This window comes from Lithobates pipiens, unplaced genomic scaffold (assembly GCF_037356315.1).
Source record: "Lithobates pipiens isolate NorthernLeopardFrog02 unplaced genomic scaffold, aLitPip1_a1.2 Scaffold_16, whole genome shotgun sequence".
NCBI lineage: Eukaryota > Metazoa > Chordata > Amphibia > Anura > Ranidae > Lithobates > Lithobates pipiens.
In genome coordinates this window covers 266,105,970-266,119,018 of record NW_027507748.1, presented here as the reverse complement: position 1 = coordinate 266,119,018, position 13,049 = coordinate 266,105,970, and positions in this window count along the sequence as shown.

Below are 13,049 nucleotides of genomic sequence, written 5' to 3'. Positions count from 1 at the left end.
GATCTGACACCAGCACCGTGATAGAGAGCACTGACATCAGCAGCGTGACATAAACCACTGACACCAGCACCGTGATATACAGCACTGACACCAGCACCGTGATAGAGAGCACTGACATCAGCAGCGTGACATAAAGCACTCACACCAGCACCGTGATATACAGCACTGACACCAGCACCGTGATATACAGCACTGACACCTGCACCGTAAGCCGCCCCAGGAGGAAGTCAGCATAGCACAGGAATGGTGGGAGCCCCTCATAATGAGCATAGCACACGGATGATGGGAGCCCCTCATAATGAGTATAGCACAGGGATGGTGGGAGCCCCTCATAAAGAGCATAGCACAGGGATGGTGGGAGCCCCTCATAATATGCACAGCAGAGGTACAGCCCCAGGAGGAAGTCAGCACAGCACAGGGATGGTGGGAGCCCCTCATAATAAGCAGCCCCAGGGGGATGTCAGCATGGCACAGGGATGGTGGGAGCCCCTCATATTAAGCAGCCCCAGGAGGAAGTCAGCACAGCACAGGGATGGTGGGAGCCCCTCATAATGAGCATAGCACAGGGATGGAGGGAGCCCCTCATAATATGCACAGCGGAGGTACAGCCCCAGGAGGAAGTCAGCACAGCACAGGGATGGTGGGAGCCCCTCATAATATGCACAGCAGAGGTACAGCCCCAGGAGGAAGTCAGCTCAGCACAGGGATGGTGGGAGTCCCTCATAATAAGCAGCCCCAGGAGGAAGTCAGCCCAGCACAGGGATGGTGGGGGCCCCTCATAATAAGCAGCCCCAGTAGAAATATGACACCGCTCAACCTTTTCAAACAGGAGGGTATATAGTACGGTGTGCTTTTTTTGGACAAGGAAGTGAGCCAAATGAAGAAAGAAGGTCTGTGTGCTCAATTAAAAAAATTCTTTATAGACATATACATGGTCTACTGGTCACATGTGTTGAATTCCTCTGAGATCCATGCCTCATTCATTTTTAGAAATGTGAGGTAGTTAACACTGTCGTGAGCTAGGCGAGTACGCTTATCGGTCACGATCCCCCCTGCTGCGCTGAACGTCCTTTCGGACAGGACACTGGACGAGGGGCAAGCCAACAGTTCCATTGCAAATTGGGCAAGCTCTGGCCAGAGGTCAAGCCTGCCCACCCAGTAGTCCAGGGGTTCATCACTCCTCAGAGCATCCACATCGGCCGTTAACCTGGCGGTCTAGGCGTTCCCTGATGCTGGATCCGGATGACACCTGTCGATGGGTCGGCTGAAAGAATGACCTCATATCCGAAGTCACCAACACATCTTCAAACCGGCCTCTTCTTGCAGGCGCTGTTGGATTGAAACCCACAACTCCTTCTCTGGGAGTGGGAATTGCTCCTCTGCCAGCGCACGCAAAAGCAGAATGCAGCATTTCTCGAAGCAAGGCCTGGAAGTGCTGCATTCTAACAGCCCTCTGTGACGGCGGTAACATTTCCGCCATTTTGTGTTTGTACCAGGGGTCTAAGTACGTTGCCACCCAGTACTGGTCCTTGACCCTTATGCTTTTTATACGGGGGTCCCTATTAAAACACTGGAGCATGAAGGCCCCCATTTGCACTAAACTGGAAGCGGTGTGGTGTCCTGGCTCCTGCTCATCATCCAGGATAATGCCGTCCTCTTCATTCTCCTCTCCCCATCCACGCACAACAACAGGAATCCCAGAAAGGTTTAAAGCATGCTCTTCTTGCTCCTCCTCATCCGCCCCAGCACCATCCTCCTCTAACTCCTCTTCAGACTCCTGTTGTTCACTTGTCTCAGATAGAGTAGCCCCCCCTGGGAATTCATCCAGCATTGCGACTTCCTCATCTTCCCGCTCCTGCTCCTCCACAGCTTGATCAATGACACAACGCAATGCACGCTCCATAAAGAAGGCATAAGGTACCATGTCACTGATGGCGCCATGGCTGCGACTGACCAGTTTGGTGATCTCCTCAAATGGCCGCAGAAGTCTGCATGCGTCGTGCATGAGCAGCCACTGGCACGGTGAAAAAAAAAACAGCTCCCCAGAACCTGTTCTGCCGCAGAGTTCATACAGGTAGACGTTAACTGCACGTTTCTGCTGGAGCAACCTATCAAGCATATAGAAAAGTTGAGTTCCATCGCATCGGGCAATCGCAAATAAGACGTCTGACCGGCAGATTGTGTCGCAGCTGAATGTCAGCAAGGCGAGCCATGGCCGTGTAAGATCTTCTGAAATGGGCCGAGATTTTCCTTGCCTGCCGCAAGATGTCCTGGACCCCAGGGTATTTGACAACGAATCGCTGCACGACCAAGTTTAAGACGTGTGCCATGCATGGCACGTGCGTAATTTTGCCCTGTTTCAATGCGCTAAGCAGATTGGCACCGTTGTCACACACCACTTTACCAACTGTCAAATTGAGCGGTGTTAGCCACTGATCTGCCTGTGAACGCAAAGCTGAAAGGAGTGCCGGGCCAGTGTGGCTCTTGGCTTTCAGGCACAACAGACACAGCACGGCATGGCAACGTCTCACCTGGCATGTCGAATAGGTTCTGGGGAGCTTAGGCGGCGCAGCAGAAGAGACGCTAGCAGCGGAAAAGGAGGAGTCAGCCGAGGAGGAGAGGGAGGAGGATGAAGTAGGAGGAGGAGGAGGAGAAGAAGAGCCAGGCCTGCATGCAATCCGTGGCGGTAAAACCAAATCTACACGGGTGCCACGGGTTACATGCTTGACGGCCGTCAGAAGGTTCACCCAGTGGGCAGTAAAAGTGATATACCTTCCCTGCCCGTGTTTGCTAGACCACGTGTCTGTGGTCAGATGTATCTTGGCACCGACACTGTGTGCCAGAGATACATTCACTTGCCGCTGAACATGGCCATATAGCTCTGGGATGCCCTTCTCTGAGAAATACTTCCTTCCTGGGACCTTCCATTGTGGTGTTCCAATGGCCACAAATTTTTGAAAGGCCTCCGAGTCCACCAGTTTATATGGCAGTAGTTGGCGGGCTATGAGTTCTGACAAGCCAGCCGTCAACCGTTGGGCAAGAGGGTTATCCGGCGTCATCATTTTTTACGCTCGAACATTAGGCCCATGGAAGCCTGCCTTTTTGCAGAAAAACGTGCGCTTGGCGTGATGGAAGGTGGAGTGGAGGACAATTGTGAGGAGAGAGGAGAAGGAGAAGTAGAAGACGAGGCTGGATGGTGAGAGCCTGGAGTGTGGCTTTGTGTGTTCCGTTGCTCCAACTGGGCTTGGTGATGGCTGCTCATGTGCCTTCTTAAGGCGGTCGTCCCTAGGTGAGTGTTGGGCTTACCGCGACTAATGCGTTGACTGCAAAGATTGCAGATGGCAACGCGATTGTCAGCAGCGGACACGTTAAATAAAGCCCACACTGCGGAGCCATGTGCCGGTGTCCTGGGAGCGCCAGATGTGAACGTACATGGTCAATGACTCGCTCCTGATACATTTGCAGTCTGCTTTGTCCCTCCTGTGCAATGTAAGTTATTCCTGCTTCTCCTCCCTATCTGCTGGTCCATATCTCCCTCTGAACTCCCCTCCTCTTCCTCTCTTGTGGGCACCCACGTGACATCACTAGACACGTCATCATCAATGTCACCTTCCCCACCGCTATAAGTAGAGATCTCAGAGTAGGCAGCAACACCGGGGACCAACCTACTCCTTGGGCTCATCTGGGTACTGTCGTCAGACTGCTGAGTAGCGGTTGTTGCTACCTCCTCTTCCTGATCCAATACCAAGAGTGGCTGCGCATCAGAAATGTCTTGATATGGATCGGAAAATAATTCCTGTGACTCAAGCGGAAGGTATGTGGTGGTGGTGGTGTTGTTGGTGGTAGTGTCTTTGGGGGTGCCCATAGCAGAGAGTGAAGAAGAGGGTGCAGATTGAGAGGATGAGGAGGGTGTAGAAGAGTAAGGCTGAGTGAGCCACTCAACCAAGTCTGGTGTGTCCTTTAAAGTAATTGAACGCACCTTCTGCAACTTCCCACTTTGGCTCAAGCCTGTTCCTCCTGCCCTACCCTTACCACCCCTGCGGAAGGGCCGGCCTCTTCTTCTGCCTGTCATTTTTTAAATGACCCAGTGACAAAACTCTCAGTCCCTATACTGATAAAGGACTGCTGCAGTATAGGGCAGCAGTCAGACTCAGCAGTAGTGCACCTCAACCCTATGTATTGTGGACCTATAGCAGTCCTTAAGGAATAGCAGACTGTACCTCACTCAACCCTATGTACTGTAGCACCCTAGACCTTACCAGTCCTTATAAGGACCTTTGTGGAACAAGTAGGATGTGAATGATTAGCAGACTGTACCTCAGTCCCTATACTGATAAAGGACTGCTGCAGTATAGGGCAGCAGTCAGACTCAGCAGTAGTGCACCTCAACCCTATGTATTGTGGACCTATACCAGTCCTTAAGGAATAGCAGACTGTACCTCACTCAACCCTATGTACTGTAGCACCCTAGACCTTACCAGTCCTTATAAGGACCTTTGTGGAACAAGTAGGTTGTGAATGATTAGCAGACTGTGCCTCAGTCCCTATACTGATAAAGGACTGATGCAGTATAGGGCAGCAGTCAGACTCAGCAGTAGTGCACCTCAACCCTATGTATTGTGGACCTATACCAGTCCTTAAGGAATAGCAGACTGTACCTCACTCAACCCTATGTACTGTAGCACCCTAGACCTTACCAGTCCTTATAAGGACCTTTGTGGAACAAGTAGGTTGTGAATGATTAGCAGACTGTACCTCAGACCCTATACTGATAAAGGACTGCTACAGTATAGGGCAGCAGTCAGACTCAGCAGTAGTGCACCACAACCCTATGTATTGTGGACCTATACCAGTCCTTAAGGAATAGCAGACTGTACCTCACTCAACCCTATGTACTGTAGCACCCTAGACCTTACCAGTCTTTATAAGGACCTTTGTGGAACAAGTAGGTTGTGAATGATTAGCAGACTGTACCTCAGTCCCTATACTGATAAAGGACTGATGCAGTATAGGGCAGCAGTCAGACTCAGCAGTAGTGCACCTCAACCCTATGTATTGTGGACCTATACCAGTCCTTAAGGAATAGCAGACTGTACCTCACTTAACCCTATGTACTGTAGCACTCTAGACCTTACCAGTCCTTATAAGGACCTTTGTGGAACAAGTAGGTTGTGAATGATTAGCAGACTGTACCTCAGTCCCTATACCGATAAAGGACTGCTGCAGTATAGGGCGGCAGTCAGACTCAGCAGTAGTGCACCTCAACCCTATGTATTGTGGACCTATACCAGTCCTTAAGGAATAGCAGACTGTACCTCACTCAACCCTATGCACTGTAGCACCCTAGACCTTACCAGTCCTTATAAGGACCTTTGTGGAACATGTATGTTGTGAATGATTAGTAGACTGTACCTCAGTCCCTATACTGATAAAGGACTGATGCAGTATAGGGCAGCAGTCAGACTCAGCAGTAGTGCACCTCAACCCTATGTATTGTGGACCTATACCAGTCCTTAAGGAATAGCAGACTGTACCTCACTCAACCCTATGTACTGTAGCACCCTAGACCTTACCAGTCCTTATAAGGACCTTTGTGGAAAAAGTAGGTTGTGAATGATTAGCAGACTGTACCTCAGTCCCTATACTGATAAAGGACTGCTGCAGTATAGGGCAGCAGTCAGACTCAACAGTAGTGCACCTCAACCCTATGTATTGTGGACCTATACCAGTCCTTAAGGAATAGCAGACTGTACCTCACTCAACCCTATGTACTGTAGCACCCTAGACCTTACCAGTCCTTATAAGGACCTTTGTGGAACAAGTAGGTTGTGAATGATTAGCAGACTGTACCTCAGTCCCTATACTGATAAAGGACTGCTGCAGTATAGGGCAGCAGTCAGACTCAGCAGTAGTGCACCTCAACCCTATGTATTGTGGACCTATACCAGTCCTTAAGGAATAGCAGACTGTACCTCACTCAACCCTATGTACTGTAGCACCCTAGACCTTACCAGTCCTTATAAGGACCTTTGTGGAACAAGTAGGTTGTGAATGATTAGCAGACTGTACCTCAGTCCCTATACTGATAAAGGACTGCTGCAGTAAAGGGCAGCAGTCAGACTCAGCAGTAGTGCACCTCAACCCTATGTATTGTGGACCTATACCAGTCCTTAAGGAATAGCAGACTGTACCCCACTCAACCCTATGTACTGTAGCACCCTAGACCTTACCAGTCCTTATAAGGACCTTTGTGGAACAAGTAGGTTGTGAATGATTAGCAGACTGTACCTCAGTCCCTATACTGATAAAGGACTGCTGCAGTATAGGGCAGCAGTCAGACTCAGCAGTAGTGCACCTCAACCCTATGTATTGTGGACCTATACCAGTCCTTAAGGAATAGCAGACTGTACCTCACTCAACCCTATGTACTGTAGCACCCTAGACCTTACCAGTCCTTATAAGGACCTTTGTGAACAAGTAGGTTGTGAATGATTAGCAGACTGTACCTCAGACCCTATACTGATAAAGGACTGCTACAGTATAGGGCAGCAGTCAGACTCAGCAGTAGTGCACCACAACCCTATGTATTGTGGACCTATACCAGTCCTTAAGGAATAGCAGACTGTACCTCACTCAGCCCTATGTACTGTAGCACCCTAGACCTTACCAGTCTTTATAAGGACCTTTGTGGAACAAGTAGGTTGTGAATGATTAGCAGACTGTACCTCAGTCCCTATACTGATAAAGGACTGATGCAGTATAGGGCAGCAGTCAGACTCAGCAGTAGTGCACCTCAACCCTATGTATTGTGGACCTATACCAGTCCTTAAGGAATAGCAGACTGTACCTCACTCAACCCTATGTACTGTAGCACTCTAGACCTTACCAGTCCTTATAAGGACCTTTGTGGAACAAGTAGGTTGTGAATGATTAGCAGACTGTACCTCAGTCCCTATACCGATAAAGGACTGCTGCAGTATAGGGCGGCAGTCAGACTCAGCAGTAGTGCACCTCAACCCTATGTATTGTGGACCTATACCAGTCCTTAAGGAATAGCAGACTGTACCTCACTCAACCCTATGCACTGTAGCACCCTAGACCTTACCAGTCCTTATAAGGACCTTTGTGGAACATGTATGTTGTGAATGATTAGTAGACTGTACCTCAGTCCCTATACTGATAAAGGACTGCTGCAGTATAGGGCGGCAGTCAGACTCAGCAGTAGTGCACCTCAACCCTATGTATTGTGGACCTATACCAGTCCTTAAGGAATAGCAGACTGTACCTCACTCAACCCTATGTACTGTAGCACCCTAGACCTTACCAGTCCTTATAAGGACCTTTGTGGAGCAAGTAGGTTGTGAATGATTAGTAGACTGTACCTCAGTCCCTATACTGATAAAGGACTGATGCAGTATAGGGCAGCAGTCAGACTCAGCAGTAGTGCACCTCAACCCTATGTATTGTGGACCTATACCAGTCCTTAAGGAATAGCAGACTGTACCTCACTCAACCCTATGTACTGTAGCACCCTAGACCTTACCAGTCCTTATAAGGACCTTTGTGGAACAAGTAGGTTGTGAATGATTAGCAGACTGTACCTCAGTCCCTATACTGATAAAGGACTGCTGCAGTATAGGGCAGCAGTCATACTCAGCAGTAGTGCACCTCAACCCTATGTACTGTGGACCTACACCAGTCCTTAAGGAATAGCAGACTGTACCTCACTCAACCCTATGTACTGTAGCACCCTAGATCTTACCAGTCCTTATGAGGACATTTGTGGAACAAGTAGGTTGTGAATGATTAGCAGACTGTACCTCAGTCCCTATACTGATAAAGGACTGATGCAGTATAGGGCAGCAGTCAGACTCCGCAGTAGTGCACCTCAACCCTATGTATTGTGGAACTATACCAGTCCTTAAGGAATAGCAGACTGTACCTCACTCAACCCTATGTACTGTAGCACCCTAGACCTTACCAGTCCTTATAAGGACCTTTGTGGAACAAGTAGGTTGTGAATGATTAGCAGACTGTACCTCAGTCCCTATACTGATAAAGGACTGCTGCAGTATAGGGCAACAGTCAGACTCAGCAGTAGTGCACCTCAACCCTATGTATTGTGGACCTATACCAGTCCTTAAAGCGGGATTCCACCCTAAAGTGGAACCTCCACTGATCGGATCCCTCCCCCCCTCCGGTGTCACAATTGACACCTTTCAGGGGGGAGGGGGGTGGAGATACCTGTCAAAGACAGGTATTCACACCCACTTCCGGGCATAGACTCCCATGGGAGTCTACGCCATTTCCTGCCCTGCCGCGCTGTCTGCTGGGACACACACGGGTCCCAGTGACAGCGCGGAGATTTCCTATTGCGCGGCGTGACTCGCGCATGCGCAGTAGGGAACCGGGAAGTTAAGCCGATTCGCTTCACTTCCTGATTCCCTCACCTAGAATGGTGGCGGCAGCAGCCGAGAGCCGAGCGATTGATCGGCCTCGGCTGCCGGCATCGCTGGATCCCGGGACAGGTGAGTGTCCATATATTAAAAGTCAGCAGCTGTAGTATTTATAGATGCTGGCTTTTAATATTTTTTTTTTGGTGGAATCCCTCTTTAAGGAATAGCAGACTGTACCTCACTCAACCCTATGTACTGTAACACCCTAGACCTTACCAGTCCTTATAAGGACCTTTGTGGAAGAAGTAGGTTGTGAATGATTAGCAGAGTGTACCTCAGTCCCTATACTGATAAAGGACTGCTGCAGTATAGGGCAGCAGTCAGACTCAGCAGTAGTGCACCTCAACCCTATGTATTGTGGACCTATACCAGTCCTTAAGGAATAGCAGACTGTACCCCACTCAACCCTATGTACTGTAGCACCCTAGACCTTACCAGTCCTTATAAGGACCTTTGTGGAACAAGTAGGTTGTGAATGATTAGCAGACTGTACCTCAGTCCCTATACTGATAAAGGACTGCTGCAGTATAGGGCAGCAGTCAGACTCAGCAGCAGTGCACCTCAACCCTATGTATTGTGGACCTATACCAGTCCTTAAGGAATAGCAGACTGTACCTCACTCAACCCTATGTACTGTAGCACCCTAGACCTTACCAGTCCTTATAAGGACCTTTGTGAACAAGTAGGTTGTGAATGATTAGCAGACTGTACCTCAGACCCTATACTGATAAAGGACTGCTACAGTATAGGGCAGCAGTCAGACTCAGCAGTAGTGCACCACAACCCTATGTATTGTGGACCTATACCAGTCCTTAAGGAATAGCAGACTGTACCTCACTCAGCCCTATGTACTGTAGCACCCTAGACCTTACCAGTCTTTATAAGGACCTTTGTGGAACAAGTAGGTTGTGAATGATTAGCAGACTGTACCTCAGTCCCTATACTGATAAAGGACTGCTGCAGTATAGGGCAGCAGTCATACTCAGCAGTAGTGCACCTCAACCCTATGTACTGTGGACCTACACCAGTCCTTAAGGAATAGCAGACTGTACCTCACTCAACCCTATGTACTGTAGCACCCTAGATCTTACCAGTCCTTATGAGGACATTTGTGGAACAAGTAGGTTGTGAATGATTAGCAGACTGTACCTCAGTCCCTATACTGATAAAGGACTGATGCAGTATAGGGCAGCAGTCAGACTCCGCAGTAGTGCACCTCAACCCTATGTATTGTGGAACTATACCAGTCCTTAAGGAATAGCAGACTGTACCTCACTCAACCCTATGTACTGTAGCACCCTAGACCTTACCAGTCCTTATAAGGACCTTTGTGGAACAAGTAGGTTGTGAATGATTAGCAGACTGTACCTCAGTCCCTATACTGATAAAGGACTGCTGCAGTATAGGGCAACAGTCAGACTCAGCAGTAGTGCACCTCAACCCTATGTATTGTGGACCTATACCAGTCCTTAAAGCGGGATTCCACCCTAAAGTGGAACCTCCACTGATCGGATCCCTCCCCCCCTCCGGTGTCACAATTGACACCTTTCAGGGGGGAGGGGGGTGGAGATACCTGTCAAAGACAGGTATTCACACCCACTTCCGGGCATAGACTCCCATGGGAGTCTACGCCATTTCCTGCCCTGCCGCGCTGTCTGCTGGGACACACACGGGTCCCAGTGACAGCGCGGAGATTTCCTATTGCGCGGCGTGACTCGCGCATGCGCAGTAGGGAACCGGGAAGTTAAGCCGATTCGCTTCACTTCCTGATTCCCTCACCTAGAATGGTGGCGGCAGCAGCCGAGAGCCGAGCGATTGATCGGCCTCGGCTGCCGGCATCGCTGGATCCTGGGACAGGTGAGTGTCCATATATTAAAAGTCAGCAGCTGTAGTATTTATAGATGCTGGCTTTTAATATTTTTTTTTTGGTGGAATCCCTCTTTAAGGAATAGCAGACTGTACCTCACTCAACCCTATGTACTGTAACACCCTAGACCTTACCAGTCCTTATAAGGACCTTTGTGGAAGAAGTAGGTTGTGAATGATTAGCAGAGTGTACCTCAGTCCCTATACTGATAAAGGACTGCTGCAGTATAGGGCAGCAGTCAGACTCAGCAGTAGTGCACCTCAACCCTATGTATTGTGGACCTATACCAGTCCTTAAGGAATAGCAGACTGTACCCCACTCAACCCTATGTACTGTAGCACCCTAGACCTTACCAGTCCTTATAAGGACCTTTGTGGAACAAGTAGGTTGTGAATGATTAGCAGACTGTACCTCAGTCCCTATACTTATAAAGGACTGCTGCAGTATAGGGCAGCAGTCAGACTCAGCAGTAGTGCACCTCAACCCTATGTATTGTGGACCTATACCAGTCCTTAAGGAATAGCAGACTGTACCTCACTCAACCCTATGTACTGTAGCACCCTAGACCTTACCAGTCCTTATAAGGACCTTTGTGAACAAGTAGGTTGTGAATGATTAGCAGACTGTACCTCAGACCCTATACTGATAAAGGACTGCTACAGTATAGGGCAGCAGTCAGACTCAGCAGTAGTGCACCACAACCCTATGTATTGTGGACCTATACCAGTCCTTAAGGAATAGCAGACTGTACCTCACTCAGCCCTATGTACTGTAGCACCCTAGACCTTACCAGTCTTTATAAGGACCTTTGTGGAACAAGTAGGTTGTGAATGATTAGCAGACTGTACCTCAGTCCCTATACTGATAAAGGACTGATGCAGTATAGGGCAGCAGTCAGACTCAGCAGTAGTGCACCTCAACCCTATGTATTGTGGACCTATACCAGTCCTTAAGGAATAGCAGACTGTACCTCACTCAACCCTATGTACTGTAGCACTCTAGACCTTACCAGTCCTTATAAGGACCTTTGTGGAACAAGTAGGTTGTGAATGATTAGCAGACTGTACCTCAGTCCCTATACCGATAAAGGACTGCTGCAGTATAGGGCGGCAGTCAGACTCAGCAGTAGTGCACCTCAACCCTATGTATTGTGGACCTATACCAGTCCTTAAGGAATAGCAGACTGTACCTCACTCAACCCTATGCACTGTAGCACCCTAGACCTTACCAGTCCTTATAAGGACCTTTGTGGAACATGTATGTTGTGAATGATTAGTAGACTGTACCTCAGTCCCTATACTGATAAAGGACTGCTGCAGTATAGGGCGGCAGTCAGACTCAGCAGTAGTGCACCTCAACCCTATGTATTGTGGACCTACACCAGTCCTTAAGGAATAGCAGACTGTACCTCACTCAACCCTATGTACTGTAGCACCCTAGATCTTACCAGTCCTTATGAGGACATTTGTGGAACAAGTAGGTTGTGAATGATTAGCAGACTGTACCTCAGTCCCTATACTGATAAAGGACTGATGCAGTATAGGGCAGCAGTCAGACTCCGCAGTAGTGCACCTCAACCCTATGTATTGTGGAACTATACCAGTCCTTAAGGAATAGCAGACTGTACCTCACTCAACCCTATGTACTGTAGCACCCTAGACCTTACCAGTCCTTATAAGGACCTTTGTGGAACAAGTAGGTTGTGAATGATTAGCAGACTGTACCTCAGTCCCTATACTGATAAAGGACTGCTGCAGTATAGGGCAACAGTCAGACTCAGCAGTAGTGCACCTCAACCCTATGTATTGTGGACCTATACCAGTCCTTAAAGCGGGATTCCACCCTAAAGTGGAACCTCCACTGATCGGATCCCTCCCCCCCTCCGGTGTCACAATTGACACCTTTCAGGGGGGAGGGGGGTGGAGATACCTGTCAAAGACAGGTATTCACACCCACTTCCGGGCATAGACTCCCATGGGAGTCTACGCCATTTCCTGCCCTGCCGCGCTGTCTGCTGGGACACACACGGGTCCCAGTGACAGCGCGGAGATTTCCTATTGCGCGGCGTGACTCGCGCATGCGCAGTAGGGAACCGGGAAGTTAAGCCGATTCGCTTCACTTCCTGATTCCCTCACCTAGAATGGTGGCGGCAGCAGCCGAGAGCCGAGCGATTGATCGGCCTCGGCTGCCGGCATCGCTGGATCCCGGGACAGGTGAGTGTCCATATATTAAAAGTCAGCAGCTGTAGTATTTATAGATGCTGGCTTTTAATATTTTTTTTTTGGTGGAATCCCTCTTTAAGGAATAGCAGACTGTACCTCACTCAACCCTATGTACTGTAACACCCTAGACCTTACCAGTCCTTATAAGGACCTTTGTGGAAGAAGTAGGTTGTGAATGATTAGCAGAGTGTACCTCAGTCCCTATACTGATAAAGGACTGCTGCAGTATAGGGCAGCAGTCAGACTCAGCAGTAGTGCACCTCAACCCTATGTATTGTGGACCTATACCAGTCCTTAAGGAATAGCAGACTGTACCCCACTCAACCCTATGTACTGTAGCACCCTAGACCTTACCAGTCCTTATAAGGACCTTTGTGGAACAAGTAGGTTGTGAATGATTAGCAGACTGTACCTCAGTCCCTATACTGATAAAGGACTGCTGCAGTATAGGGCAGCAGTCAGACTCAGCAGCAGTGCACCTCAACCCTATGTATTGTGGACCTA